The sequence below is a fragment of the Myiozetetes cayanensis genome, unplaced genomic scaffold (assembly GCF_022539395.1).
Source record: "Myiozetetes cayanensis isolate MyiCay16 unplaced genomic scaffold, myiCay2020 scf5-8, whole genome shotgun sequence".
In the NCBI taxonomy this organism is placed as follows: Eukaryota; Metazoa; Chordata; class Aves; order Passeriformes; family Tyrannidae; genus Myiozetetes; species Myiozetetes cayanensis.
In genome coordinates, this window is record NW_026087742.1 from 11,119,978 (window position 1) to 11,144,409 (window position 24,432).

Consider the following 24,432-nt stretch of genomic DNA (forward strand, 5'->3'; position numbering starts at 1 on the left):
GAGGATAAAGTTTCCTTCTAATACTTTGTCTGCAATACCTTTTTGATGGGAATAAACAGGAAGCACTATGCAAATCTGACCAAGTCAGATTCAACAGTTTCTGCTTTAAGAACTCTGCAGAGCTTGATTGGTATAAATCACTTGGTCAACCTCCTTCTGACTAGGTCCTCTCCCACACTACCATCAGTCCTTGCAATCTTTACTGCCCTTTATCATAAGGTAAGATTCAGGATTTCTCAAGGTACTGGTTGTGAGACCACTAAAGTTTTTAATTCAGATGTTTCAGAATTTTATTTTACGCTACAAACACTGCAGAAGGTGTCTGTGTAGCAAGTCTGGCCCTTCTTAGGATTAAGAGAACTTACTAGGACCAAAGGTGCAATTGCAGCAGTGAAAAGGTACTGGGGCTAGTTATAAACTGGCTCGTGCACCAAAACCTGGTGGGACTCTAAAGTCTGACCCTTGTACAATAAAAACATGTAAATGGGAATATCACTGCTTCTGTTACAGGTTTGGTTCGGTTTGGTACCTGTCAGACAGCAGGATAATATGTGTGAAACTCCATTTCATAAGGATAACTTCATACTGGGGAAAAAGCCTGGATCACAGGTTTCTAATGTAGATATCAGTTCTGAATGTATTAAATTGAAAACCCTAACACCTGAAGCCTCCAAAAGCAACTAGAAGTGGTGACTGTTAGGTTTAGGAGTGAAGTCAAGATGAGAAGCTTGTGCATGGAAATTTAATCTGCCTTCTTACCCACAGTCCCTTTCCATGCTCCTTGGCACTCTCCCCTATTTTTATCAGTTATTCACAGTCCCATGTTCCAACTCTTTCCAGTATTTCCTTCTATCTCCTGCATATTATGACTGCAGAGGAAGAAACAATGTGGGGAAAGTTTTAGCAAGACAGGTGTGGATTACTGCTATCTGCACACATGTTGTCCATTTTCCTTTGTAAAAAGGCAGTTCTAAAATTGTCTATTACATGTAAAATTTGTGAACTTGTGTAAGAAGGAAATCTAAAACAATAAACTGAAAATTAAAGTAACAAGAATTGACTTAATTGTAACTTGGGGAAGTTGTCCTCCTGAATCCTACAAGCATGGTAGAAATCCTTAAATATACCATTAGATTAATTTCTGCTCTTCTGTTGTTTTCTCAGTTTCCTGTTGCCACTATGTTCTACATCTCTTGTATATTTAATGTCCTTAGTGGTTTAAAGGTTACTTTCACAAATATGTGCAGCCTTTCATGTTTTGTACTTGACAGATTAATAACCTCAAACTGTTTTGTGATTTGTAACCTTCTATCTCTTTAAGAGATCTCATCAGATGAAATGTAATACACACTGTGTGTTATAGGCTTGAGAGTGTAGAAAAGTGAGTACCGTGGGAGGAACTGGTTTGCATTAATTCTCTTTGAATCCAGGAACCAGGCAGTTAAAATATTATTTATATTTTTTGTTGGGTTGGGTTTGGCCTTGGTTTGGGGTTTTTTTCTTCCTACCCAAAGGAGGGTGGTTGAGTGTAGACAATTCCATGTTTTCAGTGGATATTGCAGGACAGACTCTTTGCACACCTCTGTTTCTCCATGTGAACTGTAGGACTGGATTTGGGATTTATTAAAACAGCTGAGAATTTTGAGGAGATATTTCCATTAGTGTGGTGCTCTGATATTCCCTGCACCCCCACCTTCATTTGGGACCACATTCACTGCTGAAGTTGGAAATGTCCATGACTAGTCAGAGATCCTGCCAAGTGATTGCCATCCAAAGACACGCTGGCCTCAAAATGCTGCTTTAGGAAAGAAATGCAAGTTCTTGGACAACTTCTGAAGGTATCCCAGCGAGGAGAGTGTTATGTCAGTTGGAGCATGTGGTACAGTGCATCCCTCTGGAGTGGCTTACCTGTGCTGGCCGGGCTGGCTCTGAGGTCTGTGTGCTGCCCAGGCTATTCACTCTTTGCCATCTAAGTTTATACTTTGAAAAGACAAGGAGGAGTGAGAGAGAAGGTAGAAGTCCACAAGGTAAGGAGAGGAAACACAAGAGAATTTGATTCAGGCAACTCTTTTGACTCTGGAGGCTTTTGGAGGTGCAGAGGCTGCGGCGCATCTCTGGAAACTTGTACACTGTGCATTTCCACACACTAATACATCCAGACACATTCTTTTGCTCTCTGGGGATGGACCAGAGAGCAGTCAGTGCATCTTAGAGGCACCCTGCTGTGGTGGAAGAGGAATACAGCATACATTAACCTAGGCAGAATGGTTGTAGCACTGCTCATTCTTCAGGCATATGACAGCAACAAAAGATTTCTGATGTATAATAGACAAGCAGAATGCAACATCTGCAAAATAACGCAAATTCGTCTCATTTCTTGCAAGTAGGAGGCAATCTATGCAGGGAATATACCTATGCTTATGCTGTTGTTTTCAAATATACAAACCCAAAACACAAACAAGGTGTTACTGCAAGGACCAGCTCAGGCACAATACTGGAGCAATCACAGTGCTTCAGAGAACTTCATTTTCTGTCATCTACTGCCAGTTTATAGACTTTTCCTTAGAAAAGCAAGGAGCACAAGGTGTTTTGTGAAAATAGGAGCAATACTGACAAGTAAAATAATCTCTGACTTCAGTGAATGCTGCTTGAAGCCTCACCTGGTGCTCAGTGCCAGTTCTGGGACTAATGCAGTCTGGAAGAAAACAGTTTAAGATGTGAAGACAGTCCTCACATACCTAAAAAGGCTGCTGCAAACAGGGAACAAATAAATTGTTGTCAGAACCTGCTAGGGAAAGAACAAATAATAATGGGGTTAAGTTGCAACAGAGAGGGCAATAAAGGGGCTGCTGGGAGGGGCTGTGGAATCGTCACCTCTGTGGGTGCATGTGAGCAGCATCAGCAGGTGTTCCCCAGCAGCGATGCGTCATTCCTCCTCAGAGTGGGAGTGGGAACCTCCCAAAGACCCCAAAGACCCCTTCATGCCCTTTGCTTCAATTGCACTGGGTAGGTTTGAAGCACAGAGATTGCATTGTTACAAAGTTCTTTTGCAATTTGTAGACATGTAAGAATTTTATTATGCCTAGGTAATGGTGAAAGAGTGAAGAGTGAGGGTAAATTGTGGAGTTTTCCTTGAGATGTCAGTTCTAAACCAAGTCTCAAATTGCATAAAGAAGCTTTGGACAGTACTTCAGCAATATCTTCTTTTATATTGCTAATGGTATTAAACTGTCTTATTTTGGTTTTAGTTCAAAAACAGTCTGAAAACTCAGAGTCCCTCGATATTTCCTCTGCTGGGACTGAACATGGCACTCAACTTATGTATGAAGTCCATTCACTATATTATGAGAGCAGCTTGAAAATATACCCCAATATCTCTAACTCTTCCCCAATATCTTGCATTCTCCAGTGCTTTGGCATATAATTAGAATTTTATGATGGCAGTATATATTATACAGAATTAACTTGTTTGTTGCTCCTAGCACAAACTGTGCTTGTATATATTCCTCTCTCTCATGGTTCTCCTGGAACACAGCTACAGCTGTTAAATCAATCTCATGATATCAGTGCTGAGGATGTTCTGGAGTTGAAGGTAGGGTAGCTGGGGCCATCTCCAAGCTTAGGATGGCTGCATCCCTGCTGGAACAGCGATAGCCCAAGGAGGAGCCCTGCTCAGCCACCAGGTTTCTCAGAGGAGTGGAGCCAAACTCTGCTCTAACAAAAGCCAGTCTGCAGGACACTGAGAGGGCCACATAGCTGGCTGAGGACATTTGCCATATTGCAAGCATGGATCCTGAGCTAACAGAGCAATACAGATATAGCCCATGCTTTTCACTGTTTAGGAAGATTTCTGTGCCTGCTAAACATCTGTCTCTATCCATTTTCTGAGTTAATACTACATATTGCTGCAAAATAATTCAGTTTGGACAGTATTCTAAAAGATCAACTTTTAACAAAACGCAGGGATGTTTATATTAAAGGACATAGCGAAGACCTTTTAAAGGTATAGATAGAGGCTTGGGATAGCACAAGAATACTGTTTTGTGTCAGCTGTGGGACTGCTAATTTGGAACAAAACTTCAGTACAGTATCCAATTTAGGAAACACAGATTTATGGCATTATGGATTAGTTTGTGTCCTGAAAACACTTTGGCACTGGTTGAAGAAAGATTCTCTTTAGGAAAATATCTGATCTGTGAAGATAGAGAAAAAAAATTCCATTGTTATCGTGAGTTTATAGACATGACTGAAGTTAAGCTTATACTTTTTCTCAGTCAGGACTGACCTTTTGATTTTTGTAAAGTATATGCAAAGTCGTAACAGCAAAGAAAAAATGGTTACTCCAAAAAAGGATCTGTTATTATTTGTACCAATTAATGATGTACACCAATTAGGTTCATTAAGCCCCAATTTGACTGAAGTTAAAGTAGCATTACACTGGGGTGAATTTTTCTTAATTGACCTAGACAAAAATCTTCTGAGTATGTGATTCATAATTAGCATCTGACTGCATAAATGTCTTTCCTTTTCCTAAAGAATAATAAGTATTTTTATCCCATTTATGGCCTCTTATTTGGTAGACTTTCTTTATTAAAGTTGTTCAGTAAGGCATAACACTTCCTAATTTAATTTTATGTATTTGTTGTATATTTATGGGATTTTTTTAATGGGTTTATTCCACATTCAGTGGAATCTCCCATATATGGGCTTTTTCATGTAGTACATGAAGTGCATCTTCATTATCCATTATAACAATGGAGCAAGAGTTCCAAAGCACTAAGTTAGCAGAAGAAAAGAAAATAAAAGCAGAAATGGTGACAGTCCAGGGGAGTGTGTGCAGAGTTATCAAACTCCAAAGCACCATGCTTCATAACAACAGGAAAACTGATATTGCAAGAAAGTGGGCTTTTTCTTAGGCCACAGATTTAAAGATTTAGTTCGTACTAAGCAATATCAAGTTATTTCCCTCGTGTTGATTTTAACTTTATTTTAAAAATGCATAGAAATCATGTCATTCAGAACTGCAGTTCACATGTGCACTTCATACTGTGGATATATTTTTTTCTAATTACGGAATGGACTGGAAATTTCTCAGATTAGATGCTTCACTCGCCCTGCCTAGATGTGACTTCTTCAAAACTGCACTCAGATTCCCGCAGTCCGGGGGTCGATAGCCCCCATAACTTGCCCCGTGCACGCCCAAATTTCCCTGTGTATGGCCTCTTTGAGGGCTGTGAACCTTTTCCCAGGGTTTGTGGATCTCCGGCAGTCTGACTGCTCTGTGCAGGCTGCAGGGATGTCACAGCCCTGGCTGTGTCCACGGCACTGGCGCAGACCACCAAAGGAGCACGTACGTGAGTGCAGGGTGTGCTGGCCTTACAGCACACGTGCTGAGCTGGGGGCCTGTGCCTGCACTCAGAATCTCCTGGGCTCCACAAGCCCTGGGCTTAATGGAACATTAAGTGCTGTAGACCTGACTTTTCTCAGAAACAGGTTATCTGTATTTCATGCGCGCAGTTGCTCTGAGGTATCCCAGATGCATCAATTTCCCTGCGTTTGCATTATCTCAGCAGAAATCCTGGACAGAAATATGGGAATCCTGCCTATAATATGAGCAGCGCTAGGGGAAGAGGAAATGAGTATGACACTACATTAGCATGCAGTATATTTACCCTAAATTGGCTGTTGTAATCTTGGTTGAAGTCATTATTCCTGTCCTGGCTGGGCATCACTTTATGCATTATAATGTTATTTTAATTCTGCAGGTTATTTCAGCTTGCCTTTTTTTTTTTTTTTCCCCTTTTCTCCACTTTCCAGCTGTGAGATGTGTTGTAATTTGATTGTCATGCCATTCCCAGCTTTCCACCCCTCTAAAATAAGAGATTATGTCCCCTTTTCAAATTCTAGATGCTGGCACTATGCAAGGTGAAAGACTGCATAAACAGGAAATGTAATTTGTACTTCCTTATTAATACTGTATCTCTGCTATCATTTGTCACCTCCTTTGTTACTGTGAGTGCTGTGCAGAATCTCATTAGTGGTCATGCTTTCTGGTTTCTGTTCTCTGTTTTAAATCTGTTTCTCATTTCCTGGCTGTTAGTTTTTGCTTGAGGGTTGCTTTAATTTATGATATTGTCATTCTGACTCCTATTTGTGGTGTGAGATGACGGTCTGTGTGCATTTCTAAGAGTTCTTTTAGTTTTTCACATTCATGTAATTCTTTCTTTCAAGTACTCCCAAGTTCATGTTATTTTGCATAATGTCATTGCTGTCTGGATAAAAATTATTTCACTTTAAGCTTCAGTAAAGACGATTATCATCTGATTTAGAGTATTTTGAGTTTACATTTTAGATGGAATTTTTTGACACGGGGCTTTTTCCATGCTGGCAAATGAGCAATTAAACACCTGCACAGACGTTACTGAAGGTCTTTCAAGAACATTTCGTTGTAATCTACAGGGCAGTGATTTTGCAGTAAGAGATCAGAACATTCAGATTTTGCTGGGACAAAGGAAATCAATGGCTGGTGGGTGCTCTTCTGTATGGCATCAAGAAATACTGTGTTTGCCACAAAGTAAGAGAAATTATTTTGATAAATAGGCCCAAGCCTTCCTTTTGTCTCTTGTAATTATAATTTAGCAGCAGCCATCTTCCATGTAAAAATGAGAGCTGTATATGAGGACTGTCAATTTCTAATATTAAACTAATCATAAATTCCTCTTCCCAAGCATAGAAATGTCTTCAAGTCATGAGGTCTTATGAAACATTGAGATGGGGAAGAAGTATTTCTCATTTGGCTTCCCTGCCTTTGGGACTTATATTCACACAATCATATTTTATTCCATAATTATGTGGGATGAACATATACTGCAGTTTAATGACGTCAATACCCAGTTTCAAAAGATCTGTATGGAAGAAAGGGTCCAATATTTGTGAGACTTCAGTAATTTGGTGATGATGACGTGTCTGGTATTTTTTTTTCTTTTCTTCACGGATGTAGAGAAAATTGTGTTTCTCTCCTGGGTTTGCAGGGTGAAGTTTGTGGATGTAGTGTTTTCTAGCACATGTCCACTTGGCTGTTTACTTAGGCAACAAAAAAGCTTTCAGAATTTACATCCCAAATGTATTACCAAAGAACAGTATTTCAAATCAGCCACTTCAGGTAACAAATTGGAGAGCAGATTATTAAAGATAAAATCCAAAACTTGTTTCGTAAAAAGCCTGAAGAGGTGTAGATGGGTACAAAAACTACTATTTTAAGGTTGATGTCTGAGATTATGCAATGGTGCATATATTTGAGTATGCTTAGTTTTGATGATGTTCTTAAGTGTTCAGACAAGGCAATGTTAGGTTTGATGAGGACCTCTGAACATCACACTATTTTACCTTAGGACTTTCAGCACTCTTGACTGAAATGTGTCCTTAGTCAGTGTGGTCTTCTCCACGTCATCTTCTTCCTTTTGGACAACCCAAAGTGCAGGCTTGGGCTGCTGCACGACAAGTGCAGATGAATTCTTCAGGGACATGAAGTGTGGAGATTTAACAGTTAGTTTTCCAAAAGCTAATGGCTTGTCCAACATTTGCAGGAATTTTATGAGGAGGACAAAGACATACCATTCCTCCAGTACCTTCTAAACCCCTCATGAAAAACACAGGTCTGTCAGAGCCACCAAAGGAAAAGCTGTCAGAAATTTTGATATGAGTAAAGTGAGACTATGTAACCACTAATCTTCTCAGAAAAGAAAGGGGAAGTTTATTTGTGGTCTTGTGTTTGTTTTGTTGGGTTTTTTTCCCTCAGAGTTTGCTCCCCTATCTTTTCCACAAAACAAACAAATAAATAAAAATCTAAAGACAGTGACAACATGGGAAGTATCATCTTGGTTGCTTAAAGATTGATACTTATAAACAGCTAGCAAACTTATGCAGTGAGCAGTGTCTGATTTCCTTGGCAATAGTAGAAGAAACTGTTCAGCACATAACCATGCATTCATCTATATTACTCAAGCTGATGAAGATGCTAGGTAGAATTGTGGCCTCCCTGACACCAGTTTAATATTGAAGCATGGTTCCAGTTCTCTTAAGTTACTACTACATGTGTAAATGTTGGTTATAGAAACTGATATCGACTAATTAAAACCCTACTTGATGTCAGAGGTATCTAAGGAGACAGTCACAGCTGAGCAGAGAACACTAACAAGTGTCAACTTGTTAGAATCACAAATCTAAATATTTTAGATCAAGCAAGCCTAGGCTGTGTTGACAGATCATTGGAGCTAGGCAGCTCCTCAGATAAAATCAGACAAGATCAATTTTGTTAACTAACAACTTTACACCAAAGCATTGAGAACCCAGCCTTCTTTTGATTTCAGTCGTCGCCAGCTTTGGGTATCTCACGTGCCCAGGCCAATGCAACCCAATTAATTCTTTATTTGTATGATTCGATTGTTTCATAATAAGTATGAGACAGAGCAATATTTGAAATGATGAGATGTAAGAATACAGGTGCAAAGGCATGGAGTTCTCTAATTAAAGAGGGGAAAAATGGGACTCCACTGCTGACACTCTCTCTTCAAACCTGCACAGCTAAGAAAATTTAGTGCATGAGATGGCAGACCACAGTGGAAGCTGCTAATCAGAAAACCTGGAAACCCTCAACGTTTGAGTTGTCTGTGGACTCACTTGGGCAGTCTGTCAGCAGGAGCTCAGGCACAGAAAGGACAGATTTATTCCAGAAGTCACTGAAGGGTTCTCAGGGAATAACAGAGTTACTGACCAAAGAAAATATTCAGTTCATATGTGCTCTTCAGAGGGTTGTTTCTCCTCCTGGCTGGAGATGTTTTATTGCAGGTATCTAGCAATTCTGCTGTAATGACAGTGATACAGTGCTGAAGTAAAAAAAAAAATTAAAGCAATGACAGCCCAAAAAACGTGAGTGGGACCATGAGCTGAAAAGCAGTTAGAAGGGAAGAAATAATACCAAGAAAGATGATTTTCAAAGTCCATTAAAAATTCTGATATTAAACTGTCGGCAAGAGAATTCAGATTCATTTCTGCTGTGGGTACTCTCAAAGAACAGAGTCTGACCTCTCCTTTTATTATTATTATTTTTTTGGAACTACTGAGCATTTGCTTCTCCTGCTGACTTTAAATAGAAGCCTTGGGGACTCCATGCTGTTAAGAGTGAGGCCTGTGATCATTAGCTGAAGGACCTGATCATAAAAGGGATTCTTATCTGAGTCCTAGGGCCTCTTTGCATGGGACTTTTCTTGGAAAAGAAAGGAAATAGATGAGAAAAGACACAGTCCAGATGCTAAATTTTTACTACTTCATCAGTCTCTGACTAGACCTCATGCTTTCCATGACCATCATTCTGATCTCTTCTTTCCAACCTTTCTCTTATCTTCTCCACCTGAGACACATTCTGTATCTGAATTTTTGTTCTGTTCCTCACTTTCTTGTCTTTCTTAGCAGTCTTTTCCCATGCATTTCACTTATTATTTCTCTGATAATTATTCTACTGCTTCCCTATCCATTTCTGCCCCTCTGCCAAGATTAAAAGAGGAGGAAAATGCCTAACAAAACCCCACATACCCTGGAAAGTACAATTATATTTGCTGCCTTTCATTGCTAACTATTCTGGACAAAGGATGGGGAGAATCCAACCTTGTATCTATCAGGCTAACATGGACTGGAGTCCTGTTGGAGAAGCATATACAGTCAGGTATTTGTGTCCTGCCTAGCACAAAAAGAGTCACACACACTGTTGGTTGTTCATTAGGTTCTATCACAACAACCATAACTAATACCATGGTGAATCAGTTGACCATAATTTTTTGGCTTCTGTAGCTTGCAGAGATGAGTGCATTCAAAATTCACAAAATGAATTATTAAATTGGTCCGTGATTACTTTGAATTTGTAATTTCGTTCTAAGACATGAAGATTTAAATAATCCGTTTAGTCATCGTTGTTACATATTAATTCACTGTTTGGTTAGACTCTGGGCAGCCTACCATGTTAGGGTCATTTTAACTACTGTTTTCATTAACGATTATTATATCTGTTCCTGAAGTGTATGCAAATGAAGGGTAGTATGAATTTGTCAGAATTATCCTAACTTCATTCCATTTGTCAGGCATGGCAGGCTTGTGTGTAGTTCATTGTTTTGGGAAGGCTTTTCTGCACTTGTCTCTTTAATTTCATTTTGCATGCAGGGCTGGTGGTTTCTGCACTGTAGCCCATGCTTCCCATGGGGGTTTTGTTTGCTCGTGAAATTGCCTCTGATGACAACACCACACCAGGCCTGCACGTGTATCCCTTTTTATCACTGTGTACTGCCCATGCACATCCCCTACATCCCTTAAAGAATATAGTATTATTTATTACGACAATACCTAGTCTAAAATTCACTGTGTAAGTTGAGGGGCAAAAAATGCTGTCTCTCCAGAGAAAGCCAGTCTGCACAGAAAGCCGAGTTGATACAGAAGCAAGAAAATCTCAATGGATTTTTTTCTTCCTTTTTACATAAAAGAATGATAAACACCTCACTGCCATATTCATGGAATATAAGAAAAACAATGGATTTTACCCTGTTTGTAGTGTTCCAGGTACTTTTCCCCCTCCTTCCCTCTCCCATCCCCTGATGAAAAATGATAAGTTAACAGTAAGGTAAAGAGGTCATTATGGTGGTAGAAATTTCAGTGTATCTGCCTTCTTGGTAACAGACCTCAAATACTTCATCTTTCTTTCAGGCTTTTACAATCAGTAGCTTCACTGACATAACTCCTAATTTCTTTATACAGGTATAAAGTAAAGCAGAATCATACATTCCTCCATATGCTTGTCCCAAAACTTTAGGAAAGATAAGCAAAAAATGATCCATAGGCTTTTGATGGAATAAGAGAAGAGGAGAGGTGAGTTTGAAGAAAGCTATCAAAGCAACAAGGAAAACAAGCAAGAACACCTTTGCTGTCTGGGGACTTCATTCCTTTCCTGGTCTGTCTTGTGACTGTGGATTTCTACTGCCTGGGAAGGCAGCCACTGTCCCTGGGTGCAGAAAGGGAAGAGAGCGTCTTCCCTATATCCACAGTCTCCCTTCAGGGATCCAGACCCGGTCAGAACTCTTGTGGTACACTCCGGAAATAAAAGTAACAGGTTTGTTTTCCCTCAAGATTATTTAAAAATTTTACTGTATGTCTTGACAAATTTTGATGTAAATTATGTAGCAAGTGACTTACAGCTGTTATTACTATAACTAAGAGACCCAAACCAGCTTCTTCATTTAGCTTTAAGATATCCAAGTTTTAAACAATCAGTGATTTATGAACCCATAATGGACCAGGGCTTCTATGGTAGTCTTCCATTAACGTTGTATTTCCCTACTGTTTTTACCTTCACAGTGTCATGCATTAAGAAAAGTGTTTTTCATGAGTAGGAACTATTTCCTTCTGAAGGGAAATATGTTTGAAAGCCACATCATACAGTCTGAAAATGTTAATATGAGAAACTACATTTTGAAACAAATTAGAACTCAAAATTTCTTGTTGTTCAGTTTGCTTATTATCAATACCACAAGTAATCTAATTGAGATTCACTTTCAGTCTCATAGAGTGCCAGACTAAAGCCTGATGGGGTTTTATTTTTTTATTTTGTTTCTTTTTCTGTCAGTAGAGGATGTGGATTTTTCATCTCAAAATGGAGCAAATAGCAGGTGTACACTGATGCCTCTTTCTTCAACAGTTCACACACACCTTTTACCTTTCCTGATAATGTGTTTAAATGAGCAGTTTAAAATACCTGAATAACAGATATTCAGCTTTTAGTGAAATTTGGTGATATTTAGTTATCTGCCTTTAAAAAGTCTTCTTCTCGTAGTTCTACTATGTTGTGAATGAGCGATTATATTTCTTTTTCCTGGAAGGAAAGGCAACAACACAAATACAAACACTGTGTAAAAAGCTTCCCTAAAAAAATTGCTGCCAGTTAATCTCTTTCCAACCATCCCATTTCCAAGCTTCCTACAGGCTAAAAAGAAGGAAAAAAATCAGTCTTGAAATACAGACAAATGTTAGCAAATGAAGGCTGTCCAGTGCAAAACAGGATTAATTTCACCTAACTTTGGGCATGTAGAAATACTTTGGGTGTGCTCTCACTATAGTGGACACAGAAAAGCATCTCCTGAAGAATTCACCACAGCAGTGCAGGAACAGTTTGCCCTGAGGACTCGGCATGATGCCATTTAGTACAGGGAAGAGGCTCTGGACTAGCCTGAGTCTAGCCAAGAATCCATTTGCAGTTGGGTGCTTTAGTTGCATGCCTGGAAAGCTGTTTCCAGCTGTGCTTCATCAGGTTTCACTGTCCAAGCTGCTCCACAAGGTCAACCAAAGGGTGACCAAAACTTCTCAAGTGTCCTCCTGACCTTATGCTAATGGGAGGTGAATACTCCCACAGGTACATTTCTGCTTCCATTTTAAAATATTCCTTGGAGCACATCTTGATGTCAAGGTTTTAGATAGCTAAAATTAGGTGTAAAATGAATCTCTGAAGTATGCAAGACATTCTCAAATGTCATTGGTTCTGAAGAAGTTTGCCTTCTGTGCAAGCATGTCTCAAACCTAAAAAGCAGACAATGCTTCAGAAATACCCATTTCTCCCTCTCTGAATTTCAGAACAAAGAGGGGAAAATAAATTACTCTGCCAGTAAAAGAAATGTTCACAAAATAAATGATTCTTTCTTTGTATTCGTCATCATGTTCTGCTGGTACACATAATTTGTGACTCAGATTTTTAAAAATTATCCCATAGACTATTGTATTTCATGAAAGGTTCGTGATGACAGGGATTACTGAACATTGTTTTCCGCATAGCTGACTGTCTCTTACTAAGGAATTTCCAGTCAGAATGTTGTCCCACCTGTGCAAAATACTTCCCATCCATGACAGTGCTGTTTCTCTGAACCTATTAGTGGTATTTGGAATTGCTTGTGTAAGGAAGCTGCGCCCTGAGAATATGCTTCAAGTGTTGTGTTGATGTAATGTAGAAGCAGAAGATAGAATCATGAAGTCATCGAATGGTTTGGGTTGGGAGGGACCTTAAAGATCATCTTGTTCCAACCCCCCTGACATGGACATGAGCACCTCCCGCTAGATCAGGTTTCTCAAAGCCCCATCCACCCTGGCCTTGAACACTCTAAGGGGTAAGGCATCCACAGCTTCTCTGGGCAGCCTGTTCCAGGGGGAAGAATTGTTTCCTAATATCTAATCTAAATCCACCCTCTTCCAGTTTGAAGCCATTCCCTTTCTCCTGTCACTACAGCTCCTGATGAACTGTATGAGATGATTGCAAGGGTGATGGCTCCTGATGAGAGCCATCTCCCCTGCAATCACCTGTGCCTCTGCAAAAGGCAATCACAGCAGTCCTTAAGAAGTCAGATCCAAACACAAAAGACAATGAGAGGTTCCCACTGATATGCTCCTGTGCTGCAATGTAGGCTGTCTAGGTGCTTGTGCTATGGATGGTGATGTATTCTCTTACTCTGTCTGTTTCTTTAATTACTACCAAGGCTATCAAGGGAGCTGGGGGATTTTTGCAGCTTTAAAAGCCCATGACTTTACATTTGGAAACAAGCTGGTGAAGCATTGCCAAATGAATAGCAAAGGGCCTCATCCAGCAGCAAAATCATCTGCCCAAAATGTTAACTGAGCCCTGCAACAAGCTGCAAAATTTGATTCTGTCCTAGGGCACAGGGACCAGCACAGGAAGGAAGAGCAAAGTATCTGATTCTCACTGAGGGTACAATTCCAGAAAGAAGCCTTGGGGAAGTTTTCATCTTTCAGAGACTGAAAATAAAAAACAATACAACTGTTGAACAAAACTCAGTGTTCAAAGTTCAGCCCTCATTGTGTATACCTGGAGTGTTCAGGTCAGATATTTATGCTAAAGGTTTCCCTTTGTATCCTTTCTCCTCTAAGAAATCCCAGTCTAAAAGGTGGAGAAACTCTGTAATGTGTTTTGTCCAGGTTTTGCTACACCTTCTTCATTCTTGTCATTTTTTTTTCCTTTCTCCATTTCTCCTCTTTGTAGTGCTGCAACATTTTTGATGCATCTAAAACTGAAAGGCTTCTCAAGCCAAGACATACACTTAATGCAAAAAGAAAAACAAAATATTGAATGAAAATATTCTAAAAATTAACATACCCAGTGCTGCTCAGTAGACTGGAAGTTCAGAGAGTAAAGGAGTGCTTTGAGCATTTAGAGTGAGTTTAAGATCCTAATCCCTGAACTATAAAACCACTGTGTTTTAGAATACAGTTGATACAAAGAAGGAGGAGCCTGTGGGACCTTTCATACAGCTAAAGGAAGTCACAAATGCATTCTGCAGAATCAGGATATAAATGTTTTCTTTCATTTATATCAACACACAAAATCTGAGGGTGCATCTCCCTCTCTTGCTTTCACATACAGATACATTTAATTTCATTGTAAAGGTGATACATTTGATATTTACAAACTAAAATGAGAATTTGTCCCCATCCTTTTTTCAGTTGCATTTAACTTTCTTAAGCCTCGCTGTACACACTGAAATCATACATGCAAAGACTTAGAAATGCTGTTTTTACAGTCTTCCCTAATGGGGTCTAATCTGAAAAAGTGGGTTGGTCATAGGAAAGAAGCTCTAGAAACTAAAACAGGGCTTGATGAGCACCTGTAACTGAAACATAGCTGATTCAGTGTTTCAGTTGTGAGGATGTTAAACCTAAAGTGTTAAACCTTATATTCTGACTTTCCATGTCAAATAGTGCTAAAGTCAACTCTGTTCATGTCCTACTTGCTGACTAAATGCTTATACTTTTAAGTATAGTGATCATGCTTGCACACAAACAACACTCTTTTTTTTTTTTTTTTAATTTTAGAGTGATATTCATTCAAGATATTTTAAAGTCCATTTTGCGCAACACTGAGGTTTTTCAGATTACATATTAAACACAGCAAAGAACTCACTGCTCAGCTTCAAGGAAAAATATGCAGAGAGGTCTGCTGGAGAGAAATTGTTCAGAGGTAGTCTGTGTGGACAAAATCCTACCTGAATGCCTTCCACTTGTTCTTTTTAGGAAAAAGGCAGCAGTAAGAGATTTCCAAGGTAGTTTCATGTGAGAAAGGAAGAAAATCCTTCAAATCTGCTTCCTTTGAGACAAATCAGTTTGTCCTTTTTAACATAAGCTGGGAGTGTGAATTAAATCCCAGACTTTGACTAAAACTTTATTCACTGTTTAAGGTTCAACCCTTTCTCACATATATTTTTATCTTTTTAGTAAATCTTTTTCCTTGTCCCAACACCTATTGAAACTCTGAGTGTGTCTCTTTTCAAACAATGAACGTCCACAATCAGCAATAACTTATTTTATATTTATCGAGCTATGAAAGCTTGTTTGCCATGCAATGTTCTTTATACATGGAATTTTCCACTGTAGCACAAATGCAGATTGGTTTACTGGGATATCTTTCTGTCACTAAAGTTTCTGCCAGTTATCATGCAGATTTATCACAACTGTAGGTTTCTCAGAACCTTTACTTTCTTGTTGCTTGGGATGTCTCCGATGTCAAAATCATTGCAGCAGCTGCAAACTGTGTGAGCTCTTCAAGTCCCCTTCCACTTAAATGCATTGGCTGGAACAGATTTGGACCTCAAGGATGTGAAATTGTCCATGTTATTAGAAGACTGGCAGTAAGATAACAACATGTAGGGTTTATGTGTGTACAAGAAAGCTTTTGTAGAACACAATTTTTTATGAGGAAAAAAATTTTGTGATCCCAGTGGCAACAGGAGAGAGAATTTTAAAACAAATATGCCCCCAGTTCAATCCTCTTTGACCCATATTACTGAGTAATTAGCTGAATGTCAATGGTGAACAATAGCACAACTTGCCTTGCTGCATCCATGCCAGGATTATTTTTAAATTAATGAGAGATGGTTTGAATTAGGGAAACTGGATCTAGAATGGACTTTATTAAGCAAAAAATGTTGGTAGGTTTAGCCAGGAGTTTGGTTTGGACTGTTACAGAGAGAGGCCATTTGTGAGTCCTGTTATTAAGGTCCTGATTTACTTTTCCAGACACTGAAGAAGCTGCATTTGGAGCCAAAACCCGCTCACTGTCCTGGAGCAGTTGCTGCCGGGGGCCTGGGTCTGCCTTCAGTCCTTATCCCAGGGGTCTCATGAGAGGTTGCCAGCACATGGGAGTCCCTGAGCAAGTGGCAGTGGGTGGTGGGTGATGAGTTGTTTTGCTCCAGCTGCTCCCCTGAGCTGAGAGGCTTCACTTTCTCTCACGCAGGGAACGGGTCACTCCTCAGGGGAAGGCAGGGCTGTGGAATTCCGCAGTTCTTCGTTCCCCAGCTTTCTGTGGCTCAGCAAACTCTCTGCAAGGCACACAGTGCCAGCAGTCTGGGTCAGTGTAATACCACAGTTTAGGTGCAACAAGCCTTCAACGGTGAGGCAAAGAAACTCTGACCCAGAGATCACTGAGTAAAAATCAACTTTGAAGGCTTATCCTTAGTTTTCAAAATCAGAAGATACTTCAGAAGCATTGGCAAAACACACTGAGGGAAAAAAAGTTACATAAAACCTGGAACCCAAAAGCTCGTTTTGAAAGCTTTTTGTATTTTTCAGAACAATTTGCAGTAAAATAGCAACTCTTAAAAAAAAAAAAAAAAAAAAAAAAAAAACCCAACAACCAACAAAAACAAAACAAACAAAACAAAAAACCAAACAGAAGGTATTTTTAACCTGCTTTTCGATCTGTTATTTTCAGTCTCTGTAATTCTGGTGATCTCAGCAAGTAAGCATTTACTGTGCTCCATCCACTTCTTTTTTTTTTATTCAGCTTTTTCTTCCTACTCCCTCAGACGAACTTGTAGAATGGAGAACATAAACATCACCTGAATACTTCAGCGCCAGATCAATTCAAACTGCCCTGCTGTCAGGTTGCACTAGCCTGGCTGACAGTGCACTCAAATGGAGGAGTCCTCACTGCCTTCTTGCAGATTTTGCTGGAAAAATAGTCACTGGTAACAGGAGACAGGAACATCCCCAGCCATCACAACTGTTTGCTGATAGCTGCAGTGTCTGTGACCTCTGAATCATGGGGAAAGAATTAATTATGGAGATGGTTTTTGGTGAGGAAAGGACCCCATGTCTGTGCTGTGGGACTCAGGGAAGCTTAATTTCCCAACTACTAGAAGAGTTACTGCAGAACTGTTCATTTTTTTAGGTAGTCACCAGTGAAACTGAATTCCCTCTCGTCTGCCACATGGTGCTACAAGCCAAACCTGTAAGATTTGGGTTTTCTCTGGATAAGTTGCTGAGAGACTTCTCCCTTATGAATCACATTTTATTTGGACTTTCATAATTGCCAGCAATTTGAATTTTCTCCCCTACAGCTTCTTCTGTGAAGACTAATCAATACAGTGAAATGATTTATTTGTAGCACATTAGTTATTCTTGAGGGTTGTTCTTGCTTACACATCTGCATGTTGTGGGTGATTCCAAGACAGACACAGTAAAATCTTTAAATTTAATGAAGCACCAGTATTTCATTTAAGCTGGTTGCATAGCAAAAATGCAGGTTTTAAAGGTTAACACCTTTAAAATATCTCAGTTTGGTTTGAAACACTAAAAATAGCTATATCACATTCCCTTCTTTTCGTTCATGATCCGGTCTGTTGCTAAGAAACCCTTCCTCAGGTGGCTTTGAACCTTCTCAGTTTTTTCATCTGTAGCTATACTACCTTGTCAAACCATAGGATACTGCTGCTGCGTTGCTGGAATTTATGTTCCTTGCTGAAAGTAGTGAAGCCATTGTGCAGATAAGATGCTAATTCATTGGTGTTTCGAAGCATTATGCTTTCCTCTTCAGTATTTCTTGTCTCACGTCTTTTTAAGTGTATGATTTAAGGTGCTATGTAGCAAAAAAAGTGTGCACAAGACAGAGGCAGTCATGAAATGCTTCAATTTGTTCTGGACCCTCCTTTTTTGTGGCTTGGGCTTGTGCCATAAATAAATAAGCCTCTTCATACCCCCCAAATGCGTGCCTTCCATCGAGCTCTCTGTAGACTTCAACATGACAGTCTATTTCCTTGCTGTAAACCAAAATGTTTTGGGGGGGCTGGGGAGGAGGTTTCATCCTTTTTTTTTCATGCTTCAATAAAGCATGTTTCAGGATAGTGGCAGTGACACAAATTGCAGCCAGACTGTCAGAGGGAATGGTTTCTTTTAAATATCATTTCTCAGAATTTAAGTTCAACGCATTCAAACTGGTAGCTGTTGACTGACAGTCTCAGAAATAGGTTATGCTGAACACTGCATTCTTAGCTGCACATGGAGTACTATATAAAAGTAACCTATATACATATACATACGCATTTAAGTGAATGCATAGAATGTTTATTTATTCAGAAAACACATCCATAGAGTATGTAATGCCATCATCACTTTAATCATCACTTTTTTATCAATTTTAACATCTGATAAACATTGTAAAGTTAAGCACGTACTGAACTAGAAATAACTCTGAGGGAATATTTATGAACTGTCAAGTTAAAGTTTGTTTTTCAAATTAGTGAACTTCAAATCAGTTCCAAAAAAAAAGCAGTCACGGAGGGAAAGATCTCCGCTAGGAAAAATTAAGTCACAGGAACTGGATGATAATTTCAGAGGAAAAATAAATCTGACCATTATACTATGAAGTTACCTTATTAAATGTCTTTGTGCTCTGAGATTTTCCTTTATCCTCCTTCATTGTCCCAGTTGATGTCTTTTCCTCTAGTTCCTTTAAAGTTTTATGCTTTAATATGGATGCATGTTTATATGTTTATATATGTTTATATTGTATTTCTGACCGAAGCATGTGCTCATCTAAAGCTATCTGAGGAATAGTATTTGTGTGTTTTGCATTTGTTATTTTTGGGTCTTACCCTCACCAGGTGGAAAATGCAGCAGCTTCTTTGACTTCAAGAGAACTGTGCCAGGTGATGATTTTTTTTTTCCGTTGATTCTTTCACATGGATTTTGAGTACTTCCAGAAAACATACCAATCTCTGAAGATATTTTTCAAAAGTACAACGGAATCAATATTTTTCAAAAAATGTAAATTTCTGAATGTGCCAAAGCAATCTCAGAACAGTAAGCCCTAATATTTACTGCTCCTGCAAACTGTAAGTTATACAACTTTCTTGTGCAGCATGATAGTTCTTTGTCTGAAAGGTTGAGGCAGGCTTGAAAATGTGCTTGTCTTGCTATATTGTGTTTCTATTTTCAGAGAGCTGATGTGGATAAAGAAAATAAAGAAAAGTGTGGAACAAAGTTAGCTTGGATTTCCTGTGACCATGTGGTATTTGGTGAAAAATGTCTGTGATTTAAAAATTGAATAACAGACAAATAATTTGAGGTTACTCTTATAGCTATATTTAATATTAGGAAAAGGTCAAAACTTTATGAAGTTTAGCCATGAAAATCTCACTTCCTTCATTTGCCAAAAAAAACTATTGCCAAAGGTAACTCAGTATCTGCAAACATTCAAATTAAAAGATAGATGAAATTTTAAAATTCCAAGATTTCCTCTTGGGTGAATAGCTAAAGAATATTGTTTAAAGGATGGGAAAGTTGCTTAATCTGAGCAATGGGTTGAAGCATGAACTTCAACCAGAAAGACTACATCTGAAACCAAACTTTGCAAGAGATTTCTGGATATTGTGGCTCAGATAATTACTTGGAGACACTTCTGTCATGAAAGTTAAATCCAAATGAATGATGTCCCAAAGCTTTTGAGAGGAAGAGAGAGAAAGATGGAAGTGGAGCAGAATCTGACTCAGCTCTTTGTATTTTCTCCACCAATCAAGCATTTTTGATAGAGTCAACAGTTCCTCTGTCACATTCTATAGAGGTTTTCTATTAAAAGAAAAACATTTAGCAAATACTTTTCTTCTTCAGCAGGGAGGAAATGTTTTACCGTGCTCTCCAGCTATTGCTTCTTTTTGCTGAAGTATGTGTTAACATTTTACTCTGCTTGATTATCTATTCACTCACTTCTCAATGGGGTTTTCTAACAAGACACAAACGTGGTTGATGCAGGAACACACATTAGGACATGACCTGGCCCAACCGCCTGCTCAGAATAGGGTCAGTCAGAGCAGGTTACTCAGGGATATGTCCAATCAACTTTTGGGTATCTCCAGGGATGGCGACTCCACAGCCCCTCTGGGAAACCTCTACTAGTGTTTGACCACCCTTGTGTTGAGTCTGGCTGAGATGGAGTCAATTTTCCCCACAGCAGCCCTCACAATGCTTTGCACTGGCAGCTACAAAGGTGTAGGAGAACCCACCAGTGTTTTGGTTCAGCATCAAGGCCGTCTGTCCAACATTACACACACATCCCATTAGGCTGGGGGTGGGCAAGATCTTGAGAGGGCACATGGCCAGGACAGCTGACCCAAGCCAATCAAGGAGATATTCCATTCCCTATGACGACTTCTCAGCAACAAAAGCTAAGAGAAAGGAGGAGCAGGACAGAGGGAGGAGTGCTCTTGTTCTTACACTTTTCTTTGGGAACAACAACAATGCTCACTGAGGCCCTCCTTCCCAGGCAGTGCCTGGACATCACCTGCCAATGGGAAGTAGAGAACAAATCTTTTGTTTGCATTTGCTTCCATGTCACCTTTGCTTTTACTCCATTAAACTGCATTTCTCTTGACTGACAAGTTCGTTTTTATCTTATTTTCTTCCCCCCACCCTGCTGAGGAGGGCAATGATAGAGTGAATTGGTGGACAGCTGACCTCCCGCCAACGTCAACCCACTACACACCCTCCTTGTAAATCTTCTTTACTCCATCTATCTTTACTCCATCTATCAGTAATTTATGTATATTGATCAGATTTCCACTGAGCCTTCTCTACTCCAGGCTGGAGAGTCCCAGCTCTCTGTAAATTCATTCTGACTCCTTCCAGTCACCTTCTTGACTTTCATGTGTTTATAAATCGTTTCCAGGATTGTTTGCCCCACCACCTTCCTAGGAATTAAGGTGAGGCTGACCAGCCTATAGTGCTCTGAATGCTCCATCAGGCTCTTCTTGAAAATAGGGATAACATTTGCTTTCTTCAAGTCCTCAGGAACTTTCCCTAGTTGCCACAAGCTTTCATAGATAATTGGCAGTGGTGTCACAGTGACATGGACCAGCTCCCTTAGCAGTCATGAGATGCATCCCATCTAGTCCCAGTGTACATCCAGGTTGTTCATATGTTTCCTAACCTGATCCTTCTCCAAATGTAAGTCTTATTTGCTGCAGAATTCCATCAGGGTACAGGGACCTGGAATTTCTGAGAGAAAATTTTACCAGTAGAGACTGAGGTGAAAAAGGTATTGAGCACCTCAGCATTCTTCATGTTCCCTGTCACCCCATTCCCTGCCCCATTCAGCAGTGATTCCACTGCGTGATTTTCCTGATCTTCCTTTTGCCATTGAAGAATCTGAGGGAGCCCTTCTCACTGCCATCCATGTTCCTTGCCAGATTCCAGTCCAGGTGGGCTATGACTTTAATAAACCCATCCTGGCAAGGTCAGACAGTGTCTCTATGTTCCTCCTAGGTCACCTGACCTTGTTTCCACCTCTTGATCCTTCTTCTTTATGTTTGGATTTTGTCAGCAGTTCCCTGCCACCCATACAGGCCTCCTTTTGCTTGCCACTTCCTCCTGCACATGTAGATGGATCATTCTTGGGCTTGGAGAAGGTGATACTTGGAAATCAACAATTTCTTCTTCTCCCCTCTTCTCCATGGTATGCTTTGAAGTCAAACTCTGAACAGATCAGTGTCTAGTCTCCTCCAATACAGGCTTGCAATACTAATTTTTGTCATGCTCCCTCCTCCGAGGATCCTAAACTCTGGTGTCTCACGGTCACTGAAGCTGAAATTGCATCTATGAGAAACCACAACCCTCTGATCTATTAAGTGAGAAAGTAGGACCTAAAGCTGACCTATCTGTGCAACAGAATATGTTTAAGTTTTTTGAAAATAGTTGTAATGGGAGATCTGATCTTTTAAAGCTGGGAGAATTAATCCTTCAGGGTCAACATTATAATGTTTCTGAAATTTGTTTTTTATAAATTATTTCAGGGCAGGAGGTGAGGTTGTATGGGGAAGAAAAGGTTTCAGAGAACTCATAGGGGAGCAATAAGAAATCTGGGTATCCAGAGGCCAAACCACAGACCAGGTCATGTGTGAGCCAGTTCTGTGCTCTCTGCAACCCTCACAGGGAGGAAAATGATCCCCATTTCAGGCACTTCCCACCCATTCTCTCACTGAGCCCACAAAAGCCGGATTCCCAAGGAGTGTAACAGGAGAGCACAGGATTAGGACAAGTAGAGAAAGAGAGACCTCTGCAGTCTTGCTTTTTCCCAGACTGAGAGAGGTCAAGTAAGATGCAGACACTGACAGATCTGTACTGAACTTTCTGTTATTTTATTTCACTTTTTTAGCAGCTTAGAGACTGAACCATCTGAGGAATACCTGAACTAATTTTGATGGAGATTTGGTTAAAAACAGAACTGCTTTTCTAAAAAGATGGACTGCAGGAAGGGTTACTTTCTTTTTACATGCTATTGAAAACCTCTTGGTATGGAGTGCTACAATAATTCATTTATAGACTTAAGAATTTATGTTAAAAGACTTCCTTGGTTTTGGTTTATGTAGCAGGTTCTTTATAACACATTGACAAGTAATTTTCCACTTAGAATAAGAGTTGTATTTCAAATCAGAAAGACACACTTGAGAACAGAAAGCAAAATTGTAAGTGGGGCATATAAAAATGATGCTAAAACTAACAGTCCCAATGCAGGAAAAAAAAAAAAAGAAACACTGGGGGATTTTTCAAGGAGATTTTGCAAAGCAATAGGTCAATTGTAAACTTGTTTTGATTTGTTTTTGGAGCACTGTTGCCAAAAACAACATCAAAAAGTGCTGGAAAAGCCTTGTTAAATCAATTTAGCCCATTCCTCAAATCCCTGACAGTGCAGGATTATTCCTCAGAGTGCATTCTCCACTGTCTTGTCCAAGCTTAACTGCACATGACTCAAGCAATGGGTTTCCACCACTTCTCTTGGGAAATATTTCTACAGTATAATAGGTCTCATTATTAGGAAATTTTGCTAAATGTTCCTTCCGTGAGTTTTAATCCATTAATCTTACTGACATGCTACTGGATCACTATAACCAGCACATCTTTCTTGCTGGTTTTTTACTCTTCAGTTATTTGTAGATGACCAGAGCACCCTCTCTTTCCTCAGAGTCATCACTGAGTTTAGGTAGCCTACCAGGATTTAGAACCTATTTTTTTCACTGTTCTGTACAGGACTGTTTCTGTAGTTATTGTCATTGCTTTCCCAGTTTGTTGACTTTGATATCCTAGTTCTTTTCCTTCCCATTTCTATTCCTGTCTCATTTCACCTCACAGGGGCTAGTATCAGATTTCAATTACAGCAACGAGTATTTCTGATTAGTTCAGTCAGCTTTCCTCTTTCCCGCTGAAGAGGGCTGTTAAGACATCTATAATGTGTTCTGGAAGACTGAGACAGGTTGGCATTTCACTTGCAAAATGTTCTAACTGTTGGCAGAAATAAGGGTTATCATTAAAAATGAAATGTCATTTAATATTTTACATTTCATGATTTCACATTTCAAGTACCATTAATTATTTTCTGTTGCAGGACACTATGAGTTAAACTATGAATTAAAAACTTCTTTCTACTCGGATCCAAAATGTTCCCTCATCACTTAATTATTGGGTCACAGTGTGCAACCAGTCCCATACAGGGACTCTTCTGTGGGTTTTGTCATGTTTGGAGGGGTAGGAAGAGACCATAACAACTCAGCAATACTCCATTTCTTTTCTGTTTTATAATGTGCTGCAATAGAACACTCTCAGGAGACATGTTTGGGGACCTGTTCATTAAAGGATGTCTCAGGTTTTCTCAAACATTTGTTTGTCCAAAAGCCTTTTGGATGTTCCAAAAATGAACCTGGCTCAGTTCAGGTTTCAGCAACCAATTTAAGCACTGTAGAGAATGTGTATGACTTACATTGTCATAGATTTTTCTCATTCACCCCTTAAAATCATATATATGTGATGTCTCTCATTGAATCTGTTCTCTCACTTTCTTTCAGCCATCATCTTGACATCCACTGCAACTCTCACATGAAAGACATTTTGTTTCTTTGTAAAAATCTGTGAAATTACAACTTAAGTTCAAACTATGTTTGGTTTTGGGGTTCTTATGTGTAAAAAGTTATAACCGAGTTTATGTAACTTTCATATGTGTATATAATGGATCATATAACTACATGTGTTGTTAATTAACTACTGAAGTAAAAAAAAAAGTGGATTTTTTTCTTT